Below are 25,734 nucleotides of genomic sequence, written 5' to 3'. Positions count from 1 at the left end.
TATGTAAGTTGTAACATGCTATGCAAATACATGAGAAATGGTTAATCCAGTTCTGAACATAAAATAACACACTGTGTAAGAAGGAGAAGCTCGTTATTTATGATGTCATAGGGTTAGAGGCAGGAGCAGAAGTGAAAATGAAGCAGATTTGGCTTAATAGATGAAAGAACATAATAATGACTGATAATGTGTCAACAGCATCATCGGTTGCCTCAAAAAAGTAGTAAGCGTCCTTTCTTAGGAGGAATTCAGGGAGAAACTGGATAAAACCTGGATGGGGAGGTTGTGAAATAATTTACTGAATGGCCTATAAAAACCTTTCCTGGTGAAAGAGTTTACCAGCCTGGTGAGGTTTTGTTACAGCCCCAGTATGCATTTCCAGATCACTCAGTTAAGGACAACTGTACATTTGATACTACCTGTAATGTCAATTGGAGGCACTAGCACTTACTAAGCACCAAACATATTCCAGTGAGCCTAGACCATTTATATACATACTTTTCATATTAGCCATGTATTGCAAAGAGAGAAACAGAATTTCTTTTTAAGACCTCTCTCTCCTACCCACGATATAATATAGCTGATAACAGAACAAGAAGTAGAAATTTGGTATCCAAAATACTGCTTCTCATTTCTTGCGCCTACACAACACTTTCTAATCTTGCCCCCAAGGCAGTGCTAACAAATGCAAGATGATGTGGACCAATACTGTAAGGAGGAAAGTGAGTCAACATGAGCAACAGCAAGCAGAGTAGTTACAAAAAAAAAAAAATTCTATGCCACCCAGCAAATTATTACCCTGTGAAATTCGCAGTTTTAATAATCTTGCCTGGCTCTTTAAATAGAAAAAGAGCTCAACTCCTTTTCTGACAAACCATATCAGTGATTCTACTTGGAGAAATAAGAGTAATCAAATCTCACACTTCAGAAAATAAGCTCAACACTGTAGGATCAGGAAGATATATACTTTCCCTTCGTAACCCTATAGCGCTTGACAATTGGCTCAGAGAAAAGAAGAAGGCAACTGGGGCTTCTTTGCTTTGTTTCAATGCATCAGCATCAGTTTGGCTAACGGCCTTGAAGGGTGAGGGCCCAAAAGGGGAAGGACAAATGCCAGCTTCCTTAATATGAAACCCAGCAGAGGGTTTATTCTCCTTGTTGGTTGGGGCTCTCATGTTTCTGGAATGTGTGAGAACAGATACATTCTCTGCATTCTCTAGATAACAAATGGATTACCACTGGGGGCAAAGAATGTGATTTCTTTTTATGCACACAAACACATAATACTTGTTTATTTTACTAATCCAGTTTTCTCTTTCTGTCAACTCATTTCTAGTTCAGTTAAGAGAAATGAGGGAAATGCTACAAAGGATAAATCTTTATTCATCTCTGGGTCTATTCGGAAGCCAACTTGTGAGCCCACTAACTTACTCAGTGGTGACTTGCAGGGGATGAAAGTGCTAAAGGGGACATCCATGCATCCTTGTGAGTTACAGCCTCATTTTTAATGGTACAGGACAAAGAAATAGCAACAGACGGTCATTGTAAATCCTTCTATTTTTCAGACTCAGCTTTCAAAGGGTGAAGATTATCAGATAATTTAAAGCTGTTGAGTTCAAATGAGAGAAGTGGCAAGGTGAGTGCTTTTATGGTTTTTAGAGCCCTCTCTTTAGAAAGAAAAGGTGACCGGCTAGAATCCCCCTGGTGAGTAGGCACAAGTAAATAGGACTGTTAGAGGTGAGAGAGAATTTTTAAATGTGCTGATATAGATCTGCAAGGTTGTGTATGCTGGTGTATTTTTGAAAGAAAGCAAGACTTGATACATAGGCATCCATCCATAAATACATAAGAAAGATTAGGGAGACAGGAAAGGAATGACAGAAAGGCTTAAAAATGTCTTTCCTAATAGCTGCCACATGGCTACATATCCCCAGGACCAGCAAGACTCACACGGGCACAGTTGGAACTGTTTCTGAAAACTACAAGATGTACATTTAGCAAACTTCCTGTTTAAGGCTATTTCCTATTCCAAATGTTATAGATGGAGGCTGACCTCTTCACCAGGTAAAAAGCATTTATAAAACATCTCTATCCTATGATTTATTGAAGACTATGAAAAATTCTTACACCAGGTGGAGGAAATACACCAGGAAGGTGGGTAAGGATAAAGAGTTTCTAAGGAGGGAAGGAAGAGTTAAAAAAAAGTCATTAAGAAGTTGACAGATCAAAGAGGATGATGGAAGAGTGGATAAATAAAAAAGAATAGGCAGCATTTCCAAGGTATATAATACATATGAAGATTTTCTCCTAGCCAGTTAGCCAGGGCATTCTACAAAATAGCAATAAACAATAATAAAATCCATGAGCAATAACAGACATATGCACACTGTTACAATTCCAGGAAGAAATGATGGTGTATTTGTGTCTGGTGACTTTCTGTGAGGCATATGGTGACAGCCATATGCAGAGATGACATGGCTAATTGGCTCTTATGCTGTCTTTCTGGAGTGTGAATCCCAGACATGACAGAAAGCCTGCCCAGAGTCATCAACCTCACTCCCCTCCACTTCTAAGGGTCCATGTGAGGATAAAGGATAGAGTCACAAAAAGGTACATTTATCCTTTCAACACGTATTAATTGAGTAGCACTATGCTAGTGAAGACAACAGCAAGCACAGCATGGTTTTATTCTCCCGGGGTCCTCAAGCCTGTGTAAGACAAGCATTTATCAAATACCCACCAAGTGTTACTACTGCCGTGCTAGAGAAGTAAAGGGCACTGTAAGGTGAGTCTTCTGTGAAGAAAGAAGAGCAGGTGCCAAGCCCTGAAGGCAAGAGTGGAATAAAAATGGTCAACTGAAAGTGGTGCAGCTCTAATAATTTTGACAATTTGGATTTCAAAATCACTCCAAAATTTCAAGGAAAATAAGAAACAAAAGCGCTAACTCTATCTTCAATAAAATGAGGAAACATTTGTAAATCCAAATCGTGATATCTGATAAAAACAGATTAAATTATTGTGATAGACTCATCAGAAAAAAAGGGAAGTCAAACTTCAGTTTCCCTAGAGGAAGAATCAAATGTGCTGTCAGATGATTTACCCTGGAGAACCTTCCCAAATATATGGTAAATCTATGAATGTGAGATGAACTACAGTGATTGAAAATAGGACTCATATAGGAATACCTGTGTAAGAATCATTTAAACCCTCAGGTTACCTCCCAGACACTAAGTAGACAAGTGACTTCTCCCCCAGTGTATATCTCAAAGGAGACATAAACCAGAGTTTCCCAACTCCCAGGACATATACTAAAGGCAAGAGAAAGAAAAAAAAATAGAAGTAAGATTATTTATTCAGGATAACAAACATTTGACTAATGGGAATTTCAAAACGAGAGAGCAAAAGAGACTGAGGTGATGACAGTATTACTGAGAAGGGAAATTTTCCCTAGCCTGAAGGAAAGAAGTTTCCTGATTGAATAGACTCACTGAAAGCTCTGTACAATGAACAAAAAATAACCCACAGCAAGTAACTCTTACTGAAATCTTGATATACCAGGGATATATCTTGATATACCTGGGATATATAAAAGCTTCCAGAATGAAATGCAGGACATAGTTCTGGATATTGTCAAACATTTACCTCAAATTAGATTTCGAAGTATAGAAATAATCCTGTAACAAGTGTCTCTAAAAAGGAAACATCGCTCAACATGGTAGAAAGCTCTAAAATTTTTATCATATAATTCATCATGAGGAGAGAAGGAAAATAAAATTTTAAAAAGCAATGTGAATGAACAATCATTTTACAGATGTGTTTGAGTTATAAAAGGAAATAAGCCACACAAAAAGAGAAATACCGTAATTAGAAAAAAATAAATGCAAGGAATATTATAAGATATTAAGAATATCAGAAAATGGCCACATATTAAATAAGATGTTAAAAAGTGCTAAGAAAAATTAAGAGTGTAGAGTAATCCATGATTGATTGGAATAAGCAGAAAGTATATTCACATACTATGTTGATTTTGGAAACACTTTGCTATCTTCAAATGGATAAGGTACGACAAATCAGAGAAGCCTAGTTTTAAAAGGAGAAATCTACTCCACACGTCAGTTAATTTCCTCATTTGTGAAATGAAGACAGTTCATGTGGTTGTGAGAATTAAATGAATGAATACATGTAAAACATTTCAAAAAATATCTGACATGTAGTAAGCATTCAGTGAGTTTAGTAATCATTTGATTTTAATTTTTATTATCTCATATATTTTTTCTGTGAATTCCAAAATCTACTCACACCTGACATGGATTCACCACAAGATACTCAGTGGTTCAGTAGTGACCTAGCAGGAAAGGGGAAAATGAGTAAGATGGGGGTTAGGGGAAAGTTAGTTTTCAGAGAATGGAAGATTGGATGACAGTATTTCAATTTACTATATCCAGTGGAATCTGGCAAATTCAGGTTCAACTTATACCATGACTATATGTAGGGGAATATTGGTAGTGATGATACAAAGGGCCAAGCAAGGATGACTGACATGTTCTTTTTTTATTTGGAGCTGGATATCGGGCATATAGTTGCTGGGAAGCAGGATGGACCCATGGCATGGATTAGATTGCAGCAGCCAGGTAAGATTTGCACATCCAGCAGAAACAGGGAAAGAGGACACAAGGCAGAAGTCCAGGCACTTGGACTGGATTCACTGTGAAGTCTTTACGTTAATTTTCAAACCCACCCACCTGTGAAGTTAGGGTTATAGCATGCTGCTAAGGTTCAGAATATACTCAGGAACTGGTAGAGATGAGCTGTGGGAGACTTCCTCAGGTTGAGGAAGACAGAAGAAAGAAAGTGGTGCTCAAAACTCTGAGTTGATCCTACCGAGTTATCTCATGAGCCAACTTTCCCAAAATATGTATTCACCTCTCATTCAGTCAAAGTAATGCACTTAACATTATATGGACTTCAAAAAGCAATTTAAACAATCAATGAAAATATTGCAAATGTGGAAATATATTTTTTCTGAAAAGTAAAAGAGAAAATTCAAGAGCCTGTTAAAATTATTAGAATTATTTAAAAGGTAGGTTTAAAAAAACTACCAGTAATAACACACTAAAAATAGATAATAAAATATTTAATTCCTTATAACCATGAAAGTTATAAGACGCTCAAGAATAAATTTAACAAGAAAATTATAGAGTGCAAAGGAAGAAAACTTATTGAAGGACGTAAAATGAGATCTCTACAAATGAAGAATATTTTATTTTCTTAAATTAAAAGACATAACTATAAAAATGTTAAGGGGCTTCCCTGGTGGCGCAGTGGTTGAGAGTCTGCCTGCCAATGCAGGGGACACGGGTTCGAGCCCTGGTCTGGGAAGATCCCACCTGCCGCAGAGCAGCTAGGCCAGAGAGCCACAATTACTGAGCCTGCGCGTCTGGAGCCTGTGCTCCACAATGAGAGGCCGCGACAGTGAGAGGCCCGCGCACCGCGATGAGGAGTGGCCCCCACTTGCCACAACTAGAGAAAGCCCTTGCACAGAAGCGAAGACCCAGCACAGCCATAAATAAAATAAATAAATAAAATTTTAAAAAAAGTTAATATCCTTCAAATTAATATGCAAATTTGTTATAATTTCAAATAAAATCCCCAGTGGATTTTTAAAATTGTAAAATTATTTTAAGCTTAGGAAAGCATAATAATTATCTGATAATAAACAAGGCAACTATTTTGGGAAAGGGGCATTGACTTACCCTGACACTTACTATTATAGAATAACTAGAACAACTAAAAAAATTCTGGAAATATCATAGGAACAGACAAATATATAAACAAATATAGAGTCCAGAAATAAAGCCCAGGATATCTGGGAGTTTAACATACTAAAAAGTTATTACTTCAATTCAAAAGCAATTAAAAAAAAAAGCTGGCACAAGTTGATATCCATGAAGCAGGATATATCTTTGGACATTTTCTTCACACCATAAACAAAAAGAAATTTTAGACTTACAAAAGTTTTTCATATAAAAGTGTAAAATAATAAAGTCTTGAAGAAGAGTAAGGAGAATAAATGTATAAGCCAGTGGTTGGTCAGCACTTCTTAATCAAGGTTGGAAACTCAAAAGCTAAAGTAAATAAATAAAATAAAAGCAACTTGATTCCCTTACTTGTAAGTAATTGAAGCATAAGGTAAAGTATACCAAGAACCTAGTCAAAGATAAATTATAATTTGGGGAAAATATTTACCAGACATTTGACAAATTTAATATATTCAATAAAGGTAATCAATCCAATAAAAAATAGCCAAATATTCACAGATTAAGTCCAAATAGCCAATAAATACATGCAAAGGTTTTTATCTCACTAGTACTTAGGGGGAAGTAAATTTTAAATTCATAATGAGATTATATTTATTGAAAATTTGATTGTATAGTTTTAAAAGAATGAAACAACTATGGCTGGTGGTTACCTAGGGACAATACTCTGCTCACACTTGCTGGTGGAAATAAATTGTTGCAAATGTAAGAGAAGCAATTTGTCAATAGCTATTTAAAGTAACAGTAAGCATACTATTTGATACAGCAACTTTGCTCCTGAGAGTCAATCTCATGGAAATAAAAGGACTGGTATGCAAGGATATGAAAATCTTTGTTGTACCACTTATTATTATGTGTATGAAAACAGATAACAAAATGGAAGTCTGCCTTTAACAGTGTGTTTAAATAAACAGTGTTATAATCATAACATAGACTCTTAAGCAGCCTTTTTCATATATTATCATAGTAACATAGGGATTACCATGATATGATTTTCACTGAAGGACATGCAATATGATCACATTTGGGTAAAATCAACAGTCATTTCAAAATCAATTTGAAAATTCTATATGACTATTCTTGTCGCTATTCTGTGCTATTAGCGTAAGACTTAGGGTCTCAGTAATGGCATCCTCATTCTTCCCCTTGGCTTTTGAGTACCTTGTCTTTCCTACATTTTTACAACTTATGATGGATGCTCTGCTGACAGGTACATAACTCAGCTTTGATTTTGATATCTGCCCATTAAAAAATTATCTCAAATGAGAATACAAGAAAAATGGTTAAGACTATGATAATATCCTAAAAGAGTATCATGACCATAAGGGCGTGTAGCTGATTAAAATAACTGTCTAAGCTCAAGAAAATGATATGTAAGGAAATTCTTGAAAGGTATATGCAATAGCAGATCAGGGTAGATAATATTTGAGAACTAGGGGTGAAAGAATTTTTGGAGACTGGAAAATATCCTCATTTTTAAAAACAAACATACACAACTACATAAAGAATTATGTCTAGAAAATATAAAGAAGTAAATGTATCCATCCCTAGAAAGTTTTAAATGGATTGTTTTTAAATGACTGAAAACGTTTACTGTATTGAATTATTAGAAGATAGCAATAGACCATTAAGGATAAATGATATAAAACTAAACTCATTTCCTAACATTAGTAAGTCAAAGGAATCCTGAAGATGGGGTGTTTTCATTTTCTCCAAGAATTTTACAAAGCCTATCATGATATTCTTGTGGTCAAGGTGGAAAAATGTTGCAGGATGGTAATCCTGTTAAACAGATATCAAATCTTTGAAATAATCATTTCAAAAGGGTTAATTAATGGATCCATGAAAACTTAGTGATGTTTCTGTGTTTTCTCACAGGACACAGTTCTTGTTCCTACCTGTCCCTAACATTAATTATCATTGTATATAAAAACATGGAATATATGTTTATCAGTGTTATAAATAACATAAAACCTGGAGTGATACATAGTACATTAGTTGAGTATGAATGGAAAAGATTTCTATTGCCGAATTATGGAGGTCATAATGGGTACATATAAAGCTCTAGGTATGGTTTGATAGAATTAACTTCATATGTCTAAGAGAGAAGAAACCTAACCTAAACACAGTTACTAAGAGAAAAAATAAACTGAGATCAGTAATTGATAATTTGAATAAATTAACCTTCAAAGTCTGAGGCTAAACAGCATGTAAAACATATCATGGTTAAATGTGACTTTATTGGCATGTCATCCAATAAAAACAGTGTTGGCTATAGAGGAAATTTCAAGTTGTACAACTTGTCCAAGTCTTCCATTCTTGAACAACTCTTGTTTGCTCATAGTATCCATACCCAAATCTGTTTTTTTTTTTTTTTTTTTATCACGTTTAGTGGCTCTGCATTTCTGGTTTAATAGTACTGCATGCCCTTGTTTCCCATGTCTACCCAGATCCTGAATATCTGTGACCAGACACCAAGCCTGGAAAACTCTATGTAGGATGCTTGAAAACACAAATGGAAGCAAAATATTTACTCATTGGAGTCAGTGAAAGCAGTAGTCCCAGAAGAATCTCACTGATGAGATTATACTTGTAATATTATTTTTCTGTTCTAAGAACTGTACTATAGTAAATAGGAAATAGAAATAGGTAAACAGAAGGATAAAATATCTGGAAACCATATCATTTAAGGAATGATAGAAAGAATCAAAGAGTGAAATTTTATGAGAAAACCACCTTAAAAAACCACCTTAAAAAGTAGTGAATGTCCTATGATCAAAGAATTCAAATTACATTTGGGTAACCATCACACAAAATACAGTATAAAATGTTACTGTTCTGTGTGGAAGGTTAGACTTTGTTCCAGTCTAATATTTTTTTTCTATTTTCTCTTTGTTACAACAATAGAGGACATAAATTAACTTTTATCTATTATTTTCACAGTGTTCTTAACAGTGTATTGAATGGGGTAATGACAATTTATCAAAAATGTCTTTCTGAGCCTAAGCCAGGTTGCTGTATGTCTGGCTGAGTTCTCCTATTACAGAGACTTGTGCTGTAAAATAAATGTTGTCAGGAATCCATTGTGCTTCCTAAAAATGTATTAGTATATCACCCACTATACTGCCTAACACATCACAAGTAACAGAAACCCAATTCAAACTTGCTTAAGAGGGAAAGAGAGAGGGAGAATTATACTCATTTTACTGTTTTTCATTAAAAGTGGTATAATAGTGACATTTAATTTTGTTATTCTTTCTATATTAGCTGCAATTTTTACATACAGAAAGAATCCTTATCAACTTATGGTTATCCTGAGGTATATTTATACTGAAAAGGTGGGATAAATGCTTGATCCTTGCTCTTTATTTACAAATTTTGTACTTTTCTTCATAGATCTTGTACATATTTTGTTAGATTTATATCTAAGTATTTCATGTTTTGGGGTGCTAATGTAAATGATACTGTGTTTTTAATTTCAAATTCCACTTGTTTATTACTAGCATAGAGGTAAGTGATTGACTTTTACCTATTAACCTTGCATCCTGCAACTTTGCTATAATTTCTTATTAGGTCCAGGAAGGTTGTGTGTGTGTCTTTCAGATTTTCTCATAGATGATCATGTCTTCTGCCAACAAACAAAATTTTACTTCTTCCTTCACATTCTGTATATCCTTTTTTTCCCCTTTTGGTGTCTTATTGCATTAGCTAGGACTTCCAGTATGATAATGAAAAGCAGTGGTGAGAGGGGACATCTTTGCCTCGTTCCCCATCTTAACAGAAGAACTGCCAGTTTCAATTCATTAAGTACGATGTTAGGTGTAGATTTTTTGTCAATGTTCATTATCAAATTGAGGAAGTTCCCCTCTATTCCTAGTTTACTGAGAGTTTCTGTCATGGATGGTATTCTATTTTGTCAAGTGTCTTTTCTGCATCTATTGATATTATCATGTGATTTTTCTTCTGTAGTCTATTGACATGATACATTAATTGATTTTCAAATGTTGAGCCAGCCTTGCATATCTGGGAATAAATCCCTCTTCTTTGTAGAATATAATTATTTTTATACATTGTTGGATTCTATCTGCTAATATTTTCTTGAGGATTCCTGTGTATGTGTTCAAGAGACATATGAATCTGTAGTTTTCATTTCTTATAACATTTTTGTGTGGTTTGGGATTAGGATAATGATAGATAGCCTCAGAGAATGAGTTAGGAAGTAATCCTACTTCTGTTTTCTGAAAGAGATTGTAGAGAATCGATATAATTTCTTTCTTAAATGTTTGGTAAAATTCACGAGTGAACCTTGTTTTTTTCTTTGTTTAAAGAAAGTTTTTACTATTGACTTAATGTCTTTAATAGATACATGCCTATTTGGGTTGTCTATTTATTCTCATTTGAGTTTTGGCAGATTATGTCTTTCAAGGAATTGGTCCAGTTCATCTAGGTTATCAAATCTGTATAGAGTATTCCCTTTTTATCCTTTTAAAATCCATGGGATCTAAAGTGGAAGTTAAACTCACAAAAGTGTAGAGACATTCCCAAAGACTGGGACTCCCCTTGGAGATTTTCTCTCTCAGGCTTGACTACACTGAGACTCCAGCAATTCATTGATTGTAGTTCAGGTTTTCCCAGCCCAGTAGTGGTTCCCAAAGAGATGAGTTTCTGCTCCAGTAAGTTGTGATTATCTGTATCTGCCTGTCTGTCTGTCCACCTTTGGCATCAGAGGTTTGCTCTATGACCTCACTTCTCTGATGGATCTAAAAATCTTGTTGATTTTTTAGTTTGTTCAACTTGTTGTTAGGATGGAGTGGCAACTTCTATATTTCTTGAATGACCAGAAATCAGAAGTGCCAATTATCTTTTAAAATCTTATTTATAAAATAAGGAGTTGTTTTAATCCTACTTATATACTTTATATATTTGTATAACATTTCTTTGCATATGTTCAAATTTCCATCTGTTGTCATTTTTCTTTTTCCTGAAAAATTTCCTTTTACATTTCTTGTAGTGCTGGTCTGGTGTGATTAATTCTTTTATCTTTTATGTCTTTAAATATCTTTATTTTGCTTTCATTTCTAAAAGGTATTTTCACTGTGTTTAGAATTCTAGGTTGACAGGTTAAGTGTTTTAAAGATGTTCCTCCACTGTCTTTTACCTTGCATTAAAAATTCAACAAACGATCACAATCCATCAAACAGTGGTATAAATTCAGATTGATTACATCCTCAGAAGATAATGATTTATTCATTTCTTAGGCTTCCACCCTGGAGGAAGGGTACTGATATTTAAAACAGAAACCGCATGTGCAAAGTGGACCGTACTATGTCTAATAAGAGAGATATATTTAAGAAACCCAACCATGAAGTACATCACAGAATAGCTAAACTCAAATAGTTGTAGTATTAACTCATTCAGTCTTAGCTCCAAGACTAAGATCATAGATAAACTGATCTCATGGTAACTTCACATAATCTGAATGTGCCAGCAACCTGCTTAGTTTACAAATTATCAACAATTCCTTAGGTCCCCAAGCCCTTTATGTATCCTTCCATAAGTTCTCCCATTCTAAGATATCTCATACCTCTGAAGTGCATTTCTTTTCAGGTAGCAAGCTCAATAAACCTAGCTTTATTTATTCATTTAAATATATATAATACTAAAATTCTTAGTCCCTAGTTGTGGTAGACTCAATAATGGGCCCCAACAAGATCTATGTCCTACTCCCTGTGAGCACATTACCGTGCATAGCAAAAGGGACTTTGCAGATGTGACTAAATTAAGGATTTTGAGATGGAAAAATTATCCAGGCAAGCCCATAATAATCACAAGGATCCTTATAAGAAAGAGGCAAGAGAGTCTTACACAGAGAGAAGGCAATGTGATACTGGAAGTGGAGGAACAGAAAGGTACTTTGGAAACTGCTGTGCTGTTGGCTTTGAATATGGAGCATGTGGCCATGAGCCCAAGAATGTAGGTGGCCTCTAGAACTAGAAAAGGCAAGGAAAGAGATTCTTCCCTAGAACCTCCAGAAGGAAGCAGCCTTGTGAACTTACTTTAGACTTCTGACCTCCAGAACTATAATAAATTTGTGTGGTTTCTAAGCCTCTAAATTTGTGATGATTTGATGCAACAGCAATAAGAAACTAATACGCTAAAGACATTAAGATGATTTCTTACCTGTGTGTGTTTGCACATGTGCACATACTTTCAGAATCAACATGCCAATGTTACAATATTAATAACAACATGATTACAAAATCAGTTTAAGGATTTTTTTGCAGTTTGTTTGATCTTAGGATATAAATCTCATGGTGGATATACAATTCCTTATTTTAAATTTTTATTTAAAGTTTCTCTGTATATTTAAGCCATTAATGTCCTACAGAGTTAGATTTACTTACTTCATTTTGTTTACAGTTTTTTAGGTGTTGCTTTCTTTGTCTCATTTTGCTTTGATGTTCTTTCCTAACTATGTAAAATATTTCCAGATTTTCAAAGTCAAACTTAAAAAATAAAATACCTTTAGGGAAGTCTATATTCAATTCCTGTCCTTTCCACCATGGAATATTCCTTCCCCAACAAGGATTCTCACTTATGTTACTGGCCTTGACAAGAGGACATTTCTTTTCTGCTTTCCTATCTCACAGCATGATCTTTCTTCTCAATTAAAAAAAAAAAATTATTTCCTCTTTTTCAAGGGAATTGCTCCAGGAGTAGTATTCTTTGTTCTCCCTCTTATCTTCCCTCATAAAACAAATATTTTACTATTAGCATGTCCATTAATGACTCCTTTTATCCCTCTCCTTTTTTAGTCATCCACAGAGCATTTACGCCTATAGTTATAGTTAATGTAAATGCATGAAAACTGATTACATGGTTTGACATGTCATTCAGCCTAACAGATAATCTGTAGAATGGGAGATATGCTGGCCTCAACAGAGTTCACACATCCTTAAGAGTGAAGAAATAGGATCTCATCTACTTCACAAAGAATGCTAAAAAGGGAGTGGAGTGTGCTTTGCAATGATTATTTGGATTCTACTCTAATTTCTCTCTTTAAAAAAATTTATTTTCTTTCCTCTTTCTTATACATAGGTGTTTGTTCACAATTAAGCAAAATAAATAATAAATAATTTATTATATCTATGAAAGTCTCAACACAAATACATTTTCTTTCCTCATTTTGTATATTCTACAATAATATCATAATTTACCATGCTACCCAGGCTTAGAATTGTGAATCAATGGCAGCATCACCTACCATATAAATGTGTACTATGGGCTATTATTTATTTTACACATACACATATTTAATCGCTACAAAATAGGTTTTTTTTCCAGTTTTACAGATGATACAACTGAGAATCAGAGAAATTAGAAAATTAAATAGTTTGAACAAGGCTGCTGAGATATCAAGTAGTAGAGTCAGAATTCAGACAAATGTCTCTTAGGCTCTTAAGGCAATAATTGTGCCACTTCACTAGGCTTTTTCAGTTCAAATTTGTAATCATAAAATTCAGTTTATTTTTCTTTAACAGTACCTTCATTGGAAAAGAATAAACCTTTCAATTCATTTTATGTTTAGAGACAGTTCAATGGTTAACAGTACATGCTCTGGAAGCAAACTGTTGGGTTCAAATTTCAGCTCTACTAAATGTGTTCAACTTTGACCAAATTATTTATAATTCACTCAGGATATCCTTGCATATATTATGGTTTTAAGGTTGAATGTTTTTATTCAAGCAATTATCTCTTTATCTTACATTCTTACTATTTTTCCCATGAATTATGTCAAAACTCTATTGCTATCCTTGCCTCTGGTCTCAACCTGACACCCTTGGACAAAATAATCTTCTACAAGATACAAATACAATATCAGTGTTTGAATTTTTATTTGAATGATTTCTAACCTCTATTAATAGAGACTCTGGGGATTATATCTGATCTTTAATTCTTCACCCAGGGCCAGGATAGAGGGATAAGTAACAGTCAAAGTTTAGTGAAAAAAAGTTGATAACCACGCATCTCCTGCACTTCTGCACTCAACTTCTGCAAGGCAGCCCCCGACCACTTCCCAACAGAAGACTTATCATCTTGGGAACATTCCTATATATTTTTTGTTCTCTTACAGAAAATAAAGGAAAAAACTCTCTTCACAGCATGTGGCTTTTAATTACCACTTCTATTTATTCTTTAAATTATAGCTATACTATATTAGTATAGCTATACTAAGTATATAGTATATACTAAACTATAGCTATATTAATATTTTTAACACTTCTGGTATTTAAAGTAAACTGCTCCCAGAAGCAGGAAACTTATTTTAAGTAGATAATTTTCCTGGCTATCTAACTTTTGAAAAAAATTTTTAATGAAAAAATATTGTATATTTTCACAGAACTACTAAGGAAGATTTATTTCTTCAAGAAAAAATTAAAATCCCTTTAACCTCTCTTCCAAGACCCTCTGTAATCTTGCCCAATATGAATGGTTAATACAATCTTCCAGTGGTCTCTCTTCTCAACTCTTCACTGTAACCTAAGCAATTCCACTCACTTTACCTTACAAGATCTTTGCTTTATTGCTACATTTGTGCCTAAACCTGTGATTTAACTCTTCTCATATATTACCTTGTACTTCTTACATGTCTATATTTTATTACCCTAAATGTTTTGTAAACTCCTTTAAGAGACTTCCTGAGAGAAATGTGTGGAGACTGCTTCATATATGCATACTGCTTTGAATATAGTATATACTCAATTAATAGTTGTTAATGATTGATTGAATTCATAAATACACCAATGAATATGTTGAACATATTGTATCTTCTCTTTATCTACTGATCATTTATATGTAAAATATAAGACTTTTGAATCCTCTCAACTTTTATGTGTTCTTCTGAACTCTCTCAAATTTTATGTATCCAACTGTCATGGAAGGATGCTTGCATGTCAGAAATACAAAGGCCCCTCTATTCATACAGCACTGATACAAAGCCCAGTGTGTAGCAAACTACTAAATTTTCTGAAACATTTCTAGTCTATTGCTTTTCCATTTGCTCTAAACTGATAGAAGAATCTCTGCATAATATGTCGCTGAAATTCTCTTTTCAGCTTATTTCTTGTGACTACATGGTGCCTACTTTTCTCCTCCTTCCTCCTAATTTTTTCCACACCTCTAACCAAAAACAGACATACTCCCTATTTACAGGACTACAAGAAGTCTGTGCCCTACAGACAAAAGAAAGCACTCGCACTCTGCATTACAGCCAACATCCCATTGCCTGTATCCTCAAAATGCCCATGGCTCTTCCAATGCGTAAGGACAGGAGGAGAGGTGTGAGAGCTGGAGACTCAGCATCATAACAAATTTCCATTACATAGAGTCTTCAGCACATTTTACAAAAATGGTAGCCCATATGATCAAAACCCAGAGCCCTGAAAGGGATTTGCGCAAGTGAGGGGCCCAAAGCTTAAACTCCATTTGCTTTAAAATAATTTGCCTCTGGTCCTAGAGGTCAAGTGAGAGGTCCTGAGTGGAGATACAGATGTGGTGGTTCTGACATACAAAGCATACATATTACCATGAGTTGAGACAAGATGCTAAAGGTGTGGGTGTGAATCTCGGTAGAGAATTGAAGAGGAGCAAGTACTAAGCCCAGGGGTAGGAGAGAAGTCTCCAAAATTAAGATGTAAGAGAGATGAGGAAAAATGGGCCAAGAGGAGTCAGGAGAAAGTAATGAGAATGTGTGAAAAACAACCTGACAGTCAAGTAGAGAAGGTTCTTTAAGGAGAAGGGACATGTGTGTCAAAGGCTGGTCACAAATCAAGCAAGAGGGGAACTGATTCTTGCCCATTGGACTTAGCAAAGCAGAAGTCGCTAGTGTTGAGTGCAGTTTCAGTGAAGTGGTTGGGGACTACAGCTTGCTTGGAGCTTGTTGAAGACACAACGTGGGGAGAGGAATCAGAGAGAGTGAGAGGAAAGGCAGGCAACTCTTCTGAGGACTGTTGCTATAAAGGGAAGAAATCGGGCAATAGCTGGCTGGTGGAGAGGCTTCAAGAAAAGGTTTCGTTTCTTGAAAAGGAGGAGTGGAGAAATAGCAGCATGTTTTTATGCTTCCAAGAATGATCTAGTAAACAGGGGGGAAATGGTGATGTAGAAGAAGAGAGAGGACAGCTACTAGAATAATGCCTTCTTTGATTTGAGAAGGGATATGATCTAGTGCCCACAGAGAGGACAGACTTTTCATATGACCATGGATAGTTCATTTACAAAAGTAGACAGTACGGCAGAGCACGTGGATGTACATTCTGGTAGATGACTTGATATGGTGACGGTGGCCTTGGCATTATCTTTGTTTCAGAGTCCACAAAAGAGCACGCTGATCAGCTGACAGAGAAGGTGGGTTAGCAGGTGTTGGAAATTTGAGGAGAGAAGGTGGTGACAGCTGTCTAGGAGAGTGGGAATATCAGTAGACTAGGGAAACAGGGATTCTTGTGTCTGTGCTCCATAGAAGTTTGCACTTACCCTTATTTTAGCAATTTTTATAGTGCTTTGCAAGTGTGTTGTTTGTCTTCCTCATCAGAGTGTGAATTTCTCCAGGGCAAGAATAATCGTTGTTAGTTTTCTGTCTGCTATAGCATTTCTCAGACTTTTTGGCCCAGAAAAAAAAAAAAGGATGCACTTACTCATGTGCTTTGTTAAATACTTCATAATCCATCAGTGTGTGTTGAGCCTCATAAAAGCCATAAATCTACACTTGAGGGGGTACCCCCACTTATTATTACCCCCATTTATACTCCATATGTGCACAAAAGTGTTGGTTAATCATCGAATACAAATCAGAGAGGTGATATTGGCTTGTAAGTTGACAGAGATACTTAGTGACAGATGCAAGCTGTTAATTGCTTTATTAGTAGACAAAAATTGCTCTTTCAACTAACTTGAACTACATATAAAGACATTTATTACACCAGAACTCCATTATAGGAAATATAGCAATTATTTTGTAATAACTTTAAATGGAGTATAATCTATAAAAAAGTTGACTCACAAGTTGTACACCTGAAACTAATATACTATTGTAAATCAACTACACTTCAAAAAACAAACAAAAAAAAGAACAACAAAAAGAGTTCCGTTGTAATACTAGCTTCTGTGGACTCCAATATAAGGAAAATCTACCTGGAATTCTAACAGAAAAGTATAGAATGTCTTTCTTCTAACCACTGTTTCATCTATAAGAGAGACTGTTAAATGCTTAAAATTGAAATGTAATGTTAGATAGAAAGCAGTAAAACATGCTGCCATCTTATAAAATCACCCCTGGAAGTTGGTTGCACTTACTAATTTCCTTCGCTTTTAAACACTGATGGGAAAATATATTGATATATAACATTTCTGCTAAAACTCAACAATAGGACTCAATTTTTACATTTTTATAAAGATAAGGCAGAAAAAGTCACAATTTCAACTCTCGAATCTATTAGGCAGTATAAAATTAGAAAGAAAAAACCTTTTGACTACATTCTCGTAATAGGAAAATTTTCAGTACAACTAGTGATTGTATGAGAAGATAGGGAGTGGCTGGGAGCACAAAATCAGGAGGTGGACGTCCTGAGTTTGAATCCTGGCTCTGCCACTAAGCAGCAGTCTAAGTCCTCAGGGTAAAAGAATAATAATATCTATGTCAGAGGATTAGTAAATTAATTAATTAATTAAATTTAATTTAAGTGAATAAATATATGTCAAATGTTTGAAATAGTGCCAGGCACAATATAGGTGTTAAATAATGCAAACTATCATATAATTATCAAAGACTTAAAGATTATACCAATAATTCAAAGTAACATTCTCATTTCTTCAAATCATCAAAATGCACATACTCTGGGAAAAATATCCGTTTGAAAACATCTGCAAATAACCATCCTCTTAGTTAGCTACACAGTTATTCTACTTGGAATTCCCTTCACTATCATCCTCTCTTATGTTGTAATCTCCCTTATGCTGAATTCCCTGTTTTGTGGATACTACATCTTCCTCATGCCTGGTTCACACCTTAATAAGGATGGAACATTTCTCACCAGCTTTCTAAGAAAGCACACATAGGAAGTAAATGTTTTAAATTCTTGCACTCTTTCAAACACCTTTATTCTTTGTTTACTCTTGAGTGGAAATTTGGCTAGGTGTAGGATTGGGTTGGAAATTATTTTCAGAATTCTGTTAGCATTGCTCCGTAATCTTTTAGCTTCCAGCTTTCCTGTAATTATGGAAACATGACCGTGGCATGTAACTTGATCTTTTATAGACCATCTGTTATCTATCTCTGGAAAATCTGAGAGCCTCCAATGTTCCAACATCTCCATTGATCTGAGATTTCAAAATGGGTATTATTCATTGGCACTGAGTTATCCGTTTTAACCTAAGAATCCATGCAATTGGTTTCTGGGCATTTTCTTTTAACATTTCTTTGATATTTTCCTCCTCTCTCTTTTTTCCATTTATTCTGGAACTCTTATTAGTAGCATGTAAGCCTGCCAGATCCTCTAATTGTCTTATATTTTTAAACTTATTGTCCATTTCTTTGCCTTTTATTCCACTTCTTCAACTCAAAAATGTACTGAATTTTTAATTTCTATGTTGTTTTTAATTCTAAGGGCTTTAAAATTTTTTCCAATTATTCATTTTGACATATAATTCTTATATACATGCAAAATCAATTTTTGTCTTATTTCTCTGAAAATATTAATTATAGATTTATTGATATTTTCTTCTCTTTCTAGTATTGTCTGTGTTCCCTGAGGTATATTTTTCTGGTTTTCTTTTTTTTTCTTATGAGGGAGGTTAAATCCTATATTTCATATTAGAGGATTTCCTCAAATATCTGCTTGTCCTTGCTGTCCATTCATGTTAAAGACTAAAGCTCTGTTCAAATTAAATATAAAATGGAGAACAGACTTGAAAATTCTCTGAGCAGATAAAACCATTTAAGCTACATAAGCTTGTTTTATAAACATAAGCAAAACTTAACTTTTTTCTGTGAGTGCTTCTGATAATCATAAAGGAAACTTGAATCATTTCATAAAACTGGTATAAGATATTCACTTTTAACCAATCCCCGGCCATCTGGGAACCCTCACTGTAATAGTCAATCATTGTAAAGGTTAAACAACTTCCTCATTTTCATGTTATAAGCCATCCTGTAACATCATGCCCCTGAGCTTCATGTCAGTTTGGGGTTTGAAAACTCTTACTAAATACTATTTTATTAGTCTAGTGGTTTTAATTTTGTTATTTCTGGATTTTTGACTAAAAATGACTGGACATTCTATAAGTAGTGATGGGACTCATTAGATGCTGGGTTTCACCATGGGAAATTAGGTGAGCACCAAATTATCGCATTCAGGTACCCGGTAAATATCGGTATCTGGAAGCTAAAATGTTCCTCCAGGGAGAAATCTTCCACCTTTACTATTGGGATATAGAAATCTGGCTGTAAGCATTCCGGAAGACACCCAGAGGAGGGATCTGGAGGTCTCCTATCATTGTGTAGGTTTACTATGCCTGTAATTAGTCTAATATCTCATTCTCTTTAGCTGGGTACCAGAGAAGATGAATCTCATTTCTTGGTAAAGTGGAGGAAGAAAGGGCCTGGTTAAGTTAGGATGGGGAGCAGAGAAGGCTCACATTTTCTCAGTTAATTCCTATCAATTAATCAGTATCCACCAGAGCCACTTCTTCAGGGACGACTTTGATTTACTTCCTCAGCTCCACAGAGTAGGTGAAGTCTCTCTCTTACGGGCTCTCAGAATACTAGGGATCTTTACAGTACAGCACATTTCACTGTCAACTATAGAGTTAAGTGTGATATATGAAGATATAGACACAGATTTAGATGTTTTTCAATCCAGAATTCCTTTAGTTCAAACTTGGAACAAGGTCAGTGGATCGGTACCAACATAAACAAGAATATTTTCACTTTCAGTTTTTCCCCACAGAATCTCTAAGGGTATGCAAGTCTATTTTCTCAAGACGGGGGCAGGTTTCATAACACTGTTGGTGACAACTGCTCTAAGACCAATGGTGGTGTGAGGAAGCAGTGGGAGTACAGCTGTCCCTAGCCCTGAAAACGCTGCGCCAGTGGAGACGCCCTGCGGTCAGGATTTGCATCATACGTCATCCCTGCCCTGGAATTCAATGAAGCAGGTGACAGCAAGTAAGAACAAGAGCTCCATAATTTTAGAGGTGAACACAGGCAGACCTGCTCTTACCTCCTAGTGATTTGAAAATAAATAAATGAATACACTTTATTTTTATAACAATTTCACTTTCACAGCAAAATGGAGCAGAGTTTCCCCGGCACCCCTGCCCCTATATACTCACTGCCTCCCTCACCAGCTTCCTACACCAGAGTCTCACATTTGTTACACTGACACATCATAATTACCCAAAGTCTAAGGTTTATGTAGGGTTCACTCTTGGTGTTCTATACCTTATGGTTTTGAAAAATGTGTAATAGCATGTATCCACCATTATAGTGCCATGCAGTATAGTTACACTGCCTTTAAAATCCTTTGTGCTCTACCTGTACATCCCTCCTAAGCCCCTACCCCTTGGTACCCACTCATATTTTTACTGTCACTTTAGTTTGGCCTTTTCCAGAATGTCATATGGTTGGAATCATACAGTATGTAGCCTTGTAATACTGGCTTCTTTCACTTAGTACTCTGTATTTAAAGTTCCTCCGTGTCTTTTCATGGCTTGATAGTTCATTTACTTTTAATACTGAATAATATTCCATTGTCTGGATGTACCACAATTTATTTATCCGTCCACGTACTGAAGGATATCTTTGCTGCTTCTAATTTTTGGCAGTTACAAATAAGGCTTCTACAAATATCCATGAGCAGGTTTTTGTGTGAACATAAATTTTCCACTCCTCTGAGCAAATACCAAGGAGTACAATTGCTGGATCATAGAGTAAGTATATGTTTAGCTTTGTAAGAAACTGCCAAACTGTCTTCCAAGGTAACTGTACCATTTTGCATCCCCACCAGCAATGAATGAGAGTTCCTGTTGTTCCACGTCCTCACTGGTATTTGGTATCATTTTGGATTTTGGCCACTCTGATAGTTGTGTAGTGGTATTTCATCGTTTTAATGTGCAATTCCCTAAAGATATATAATGTTGAACATATTTTTATATGCTTATTTGACACCCATATATCTTCTTTGGTGAAGTGTCTGCTTAGGTCTTTTGCTCATTTTCTAATCAAAATTTTGTTTTCTGATAATTGATTTAAGGGTAATTTGTATATTTTGGAAAACAGTCCTTTATCAGATATGTGTTTAGCAAATATTTTCTCTCAGCTTGTGGCTTGTCTTCTCATTCTCTGTACAGTATCTTTTGCAGAGCAGAAGTTTTTAGCTTTAATGTAGTCCAGCTTACCAATTATTTCCTTCATGGATCATGCCTTTGTTATCGTATCTAAAAAGCCATCACCTACATGCACCCCAATGTTCATAACAGCACTATTTACAATAGCCAAGACATGGAAGCAACCTAAATGTCCATCGACAGATGAATGGATAAAGAAGATGTGGTACATATATACAATGGAATATTACTCAGCCATAAAAAAGAATGAAATAATGCCATTTGCAGCAATATGAATGGACCTAGAAATTATCGTACTACATGAAGTAAGTCAGAGAAAGACAATCACCATATGATAGCACTTATATGTGGAACCTAAAAGAACGATACAAATGAACTTATTTACAAAACAGAAACAGACTCAGACACAGAAAACAAACTTATGGTTACCAAAGGGGAAAGGGGCAGGGAAGGAAAGTTAGGAGTTTGGGATTAGCAGATACAAACTACAATATATAAAATAGATATGCAACAAGGTCTTACTTTATAGCAGGGAACTATATTCAATAACTTGTAATAAACTATAATGGAAAAGAAAAACATTAAAATCTAAAAATTAAAAAATAAAAGCCATCATTGTGCCCAATGTCATCTAGATTTTCTCCTAAATTATCTTCTAGTAGTTTTATAATTTTGTACTTTCCATTTAGTACTATGAACTATTTGAGTTAACATTAATGAAGAGTGTAAACTTTGTACCTAGATTCATTTGTGTGGGTGAGTGCATGCGTACACATGGATGTCCAGTATTGTTCTAGCATCATTTGTTGAAAGACCATTTTTTCTCCATTGTGTTGCCTTTGCTCCTTTGTGAAGATCAGTTGACTATATTTATGCAGGTCTATTTCTGGGCTTTTTATTCTATTTCATTGATCTGTCTATTCTTTGCCCATACTACACTGTCTTGATGAGTGAGGCTTTATAGTAATGTCTTACTGCATTAGCTAGGATCTTCCAGAATGATGCTGAAAATCTATATGAGGAACATCCTTGCCTTGATCCTGATCTTAGTGGGAAAGCTTCTAGTTTCTCACCATTAGGTATGATGTTAGATGTAGGTTTTTTGCAGATGTTTGTTATCAAGTTGAGGAAGTTCCCATCTATTCTTAGTCTGCTGAGAGTTTTTATCATGGATGGGTGTTGTATTTTGTCAAATGCCTTTTCTGTATCTATCGATATGATTGTGCAGTTTTTCTTTTTTACCTTGCTGGTGCAATGGATTACGATCAATTGATTTCCAAATATTGAACCAACCTTGGATATCTGGGATAAATTCTACTTTTCCATGGTATACAATTATTTCTATACCTTGTTAGATTCTATTTGCTAATATTTTGAGGGTTATTACATATATTCATGGGAGATATAAGTCTGTAGTTTTCATTTTCTATAATGTCTTTGTCTGGTTTGGGTATTAGGGTAATGCTGGCCTCATGAATGCATCAGGAAATATTCCTTTTGCTTCTATCTTCTGGAAGAGATTGTAGAGAACTGGTATAATTCCTTCCTTAAATGTTTGGTAGAATTTACCAGTGAACCCATCTGACCTGGTGCTTTCTCTTGTGTAATGTTATTATCTATTGATTTAGTAACCAAAACATAATAAGACCTCAGCAAAACACTGGCTAAATCTGTTTAATCATTGTGAACCAACTTGTGAAACTTGTTGCTGGGGTAACTTGACCTAGAGCATGTTGATCAAATAGCTAATTATCCTAAACAAGTTAGTGTATATAAATTAGTTAATATACATTTGCAGCATTCACTAGTGCTAAGATTTAGCAAGTGACCAGGCTGCTGTCTGTGACTGTGTGTGTAAAGTTCTAGCCTTGGGAGTCACGCCGCAGCAGCTTTGTTGAAAGTATTATTTGTTATGAAGATTACAGAACCAGAGATTCTTGCTATGTCATCCTGGTTTTTTCCTAGAAAAATATAAAACAACAAAAAAAGTACCTTTGACTACAAAGCAAGAAATATAATAATAATGTTTACATGAGTAAGTTCAGGTCTTATTTTAAGTTTATTATAGGAAATATCTGAATAAGAGTTTTTTGCTTAGAATAGTGTTAGATATCCTGTCTATTAACAGAAAAGTTCTGGTAGATAAATGGAGAAAGACAATAGTGATGGAAGAATGGCAATTTTCATCATGTCACAAGATAACCTGGAAAATGGAGGTGGTTATCTCCAGAGAGAATTACTCTACAAGTAATGGAGTTAAAAGTGTAAAAGAAAGACAAGAACAAAACATTTCTTTCAGAAAAGGTGAAATTCGAGGAGCCAACCTAAATATAAGTCCAAATATCTGAAGCTGTCCATGTATATAAAATATTTGTAAAGAAGTATAATATTACTTATTCTCTATTGGAAAAAATGTATATTTAAAGATGGTTTTACAAAAGCCTGAATGTCATTCTCATATTTTGACCTAGGAAATTATTTCCAATAAAAAAATATATTAGGCATGGAAATTTATATATAAGGATGTTCATCAGAGTGTTATTTAAATGAGTAAAATGGTGAAAAAACTTTAAGTAACCAACAATGTAAGATTGGACTATACATTCTAAACAATTTAATCCCATAATACAGCACAAGCATTAAATATCATGCTGGAGAATAATACTAGTGACAACAGAAAATATTCATGATGTTAAATGGAAAACCTTAAAAATATGCACGGTGTGATCACATATAAATGCAATCATACACACATACTCAAAGAAAAGGCAGGAAGTATATACACAAGTATACTAGTGATTTTCATTTTAGTAATATAGCATTCTGTAATTTTAATTTTTCACAATGAGCAGATACTTTTGTAACAAGAAAAAAAGTAATGTGACATTAATACTAACGCTGTTCAGCAGTGTTTGGAAAAGAATTTAAACCCTTCCTCTGCCACACAACGAATCAGTTGCACAAACTGGAATAACGTTGACAGAAATGATAAACCTGAGTAGAGGCCTCAAAGGCAGATAGTAGAGCGGTGTTATCCACCTAACTTAATTAGGCTGGATCAATTTTATCACAAAATTCCAAGGGAGATTCAATTTCAGATCAAAGCTATATTGCTTCTACCCCAGAGATTTCTGCTTATCAGTTGCAGAATCATTAGGGATTTGAATCCAAAACTCCAGGTCCACAGAGAAAGGAAGAGAGAATATGTAAGCAAACACAGGAGAATAGATCTTCTTATCATCACCCTATGCAACCAGAATACCACAATTTTAAGAATAAAGTTATAAAAACAAAGCTACGGCTGATTATTTTACCATGTAACTTTTCACAAGTTACCAAAATAGTGAAGATCATCTGTCATTCAACTTAATTGTGATTTTACATTTAGAAACATAAAATGAACAACGGCAACATACTTCATTGTATTCTTATCTTGGGAACATATGCTTCTAATGCAGTCAATTGATAAGAGAAAAGTTATTTAGAAAAGATAAAATATTTTCCAGAAACTTTCTAAATATGATTTTTCCCCACACATCAATGTATTCATTCGTTTATTCACAAACTTTAACCAACAATGATGTTCCAGGTGCTATATGAAGTGCAAAGGGTGATAACAGTACTTAGCTTATAGAATTTCTGTGAATATCACATGAGATCCCATATGTAAATTTCTTACTACAGGGTGGGACCAATAGTAAGAGCTCAATAAATGATAGCTCTTACATTCTACTACTACTAAAACTCGCCTTCTAAAATTAGTATTCTTGTAAAGGATGGAAGGTACTATAGGTCGTCGTTTTTCCCCAAGCCACTTGCTGTATTGTGCTATAAGTGAGCTTTTCTTAAAACAATCCTGGATATCTCCATATGATTCAAAAGTTGAAACAGCCTGATGGTGTAATGATTATATGAACAAAGTAGCCCTCCAAATAGGTTGCCTAAATGATGTTAAAATGTTAAACTATTAAATTACAAACTAAAATGCCCCAAGTCAATCCATAATTAACATCATTTCACTGCCTTTAAACATTAAATTATGAAATTTCACCTACTTAATATGTTGGCAGTCCCAAAGATATAGATTTGATAAGGAAAATAGAGGGAAGAGAGTGTTTTTCTAAGTCGCAAAACTCAAATGTGATTAATGAACCACTCCAATCATTTGGTGCCTCAGCAAGGTGTGCATTTTCAGAAGACATTACCAAGTCCTAGACTGTGTTTCCATGAGTCTGCACACTGAGAGGCAAACCTTCTAGCATTTCAATGTAGTGATGTGAGAACACGGGACAATTTTCTAAGCTTCTACAAGCATAATAAAATCATGGAAGTTTAGTGCTAGATAATACCCTCTTCACAACACACTGCTTTGCCCATGGTGATTTGTTCTCCACATTTTATTTCAGATGTTTCAGATGGTCTCATTTTAAATGATTCATGAAAAGGTGATTGAGGGACCTTCCTTGGTTTCCTCAGCCTAGTAAGCATACCTGATAGAAAATGTTTCTGAAATTGCCTT

The sequence above is a fragment of the Balaenoptera ricei genome, chromosome 12 (genome assembly GCF_028023285.1).
Source record: "Balaenoptera ricei isolate mBalRic1 chromosome 12, mBalRic1.hap2, whole genome shotgun sequence".
NCBI lineage: Eukaryota > Metazoa > Chordata > Mammalia > Artiodactyla > Balaenopteridae > Balaenoptera > Balaenoptera ricei.
Note: the sequence above shows the minus strand (reverse complement) of the source record.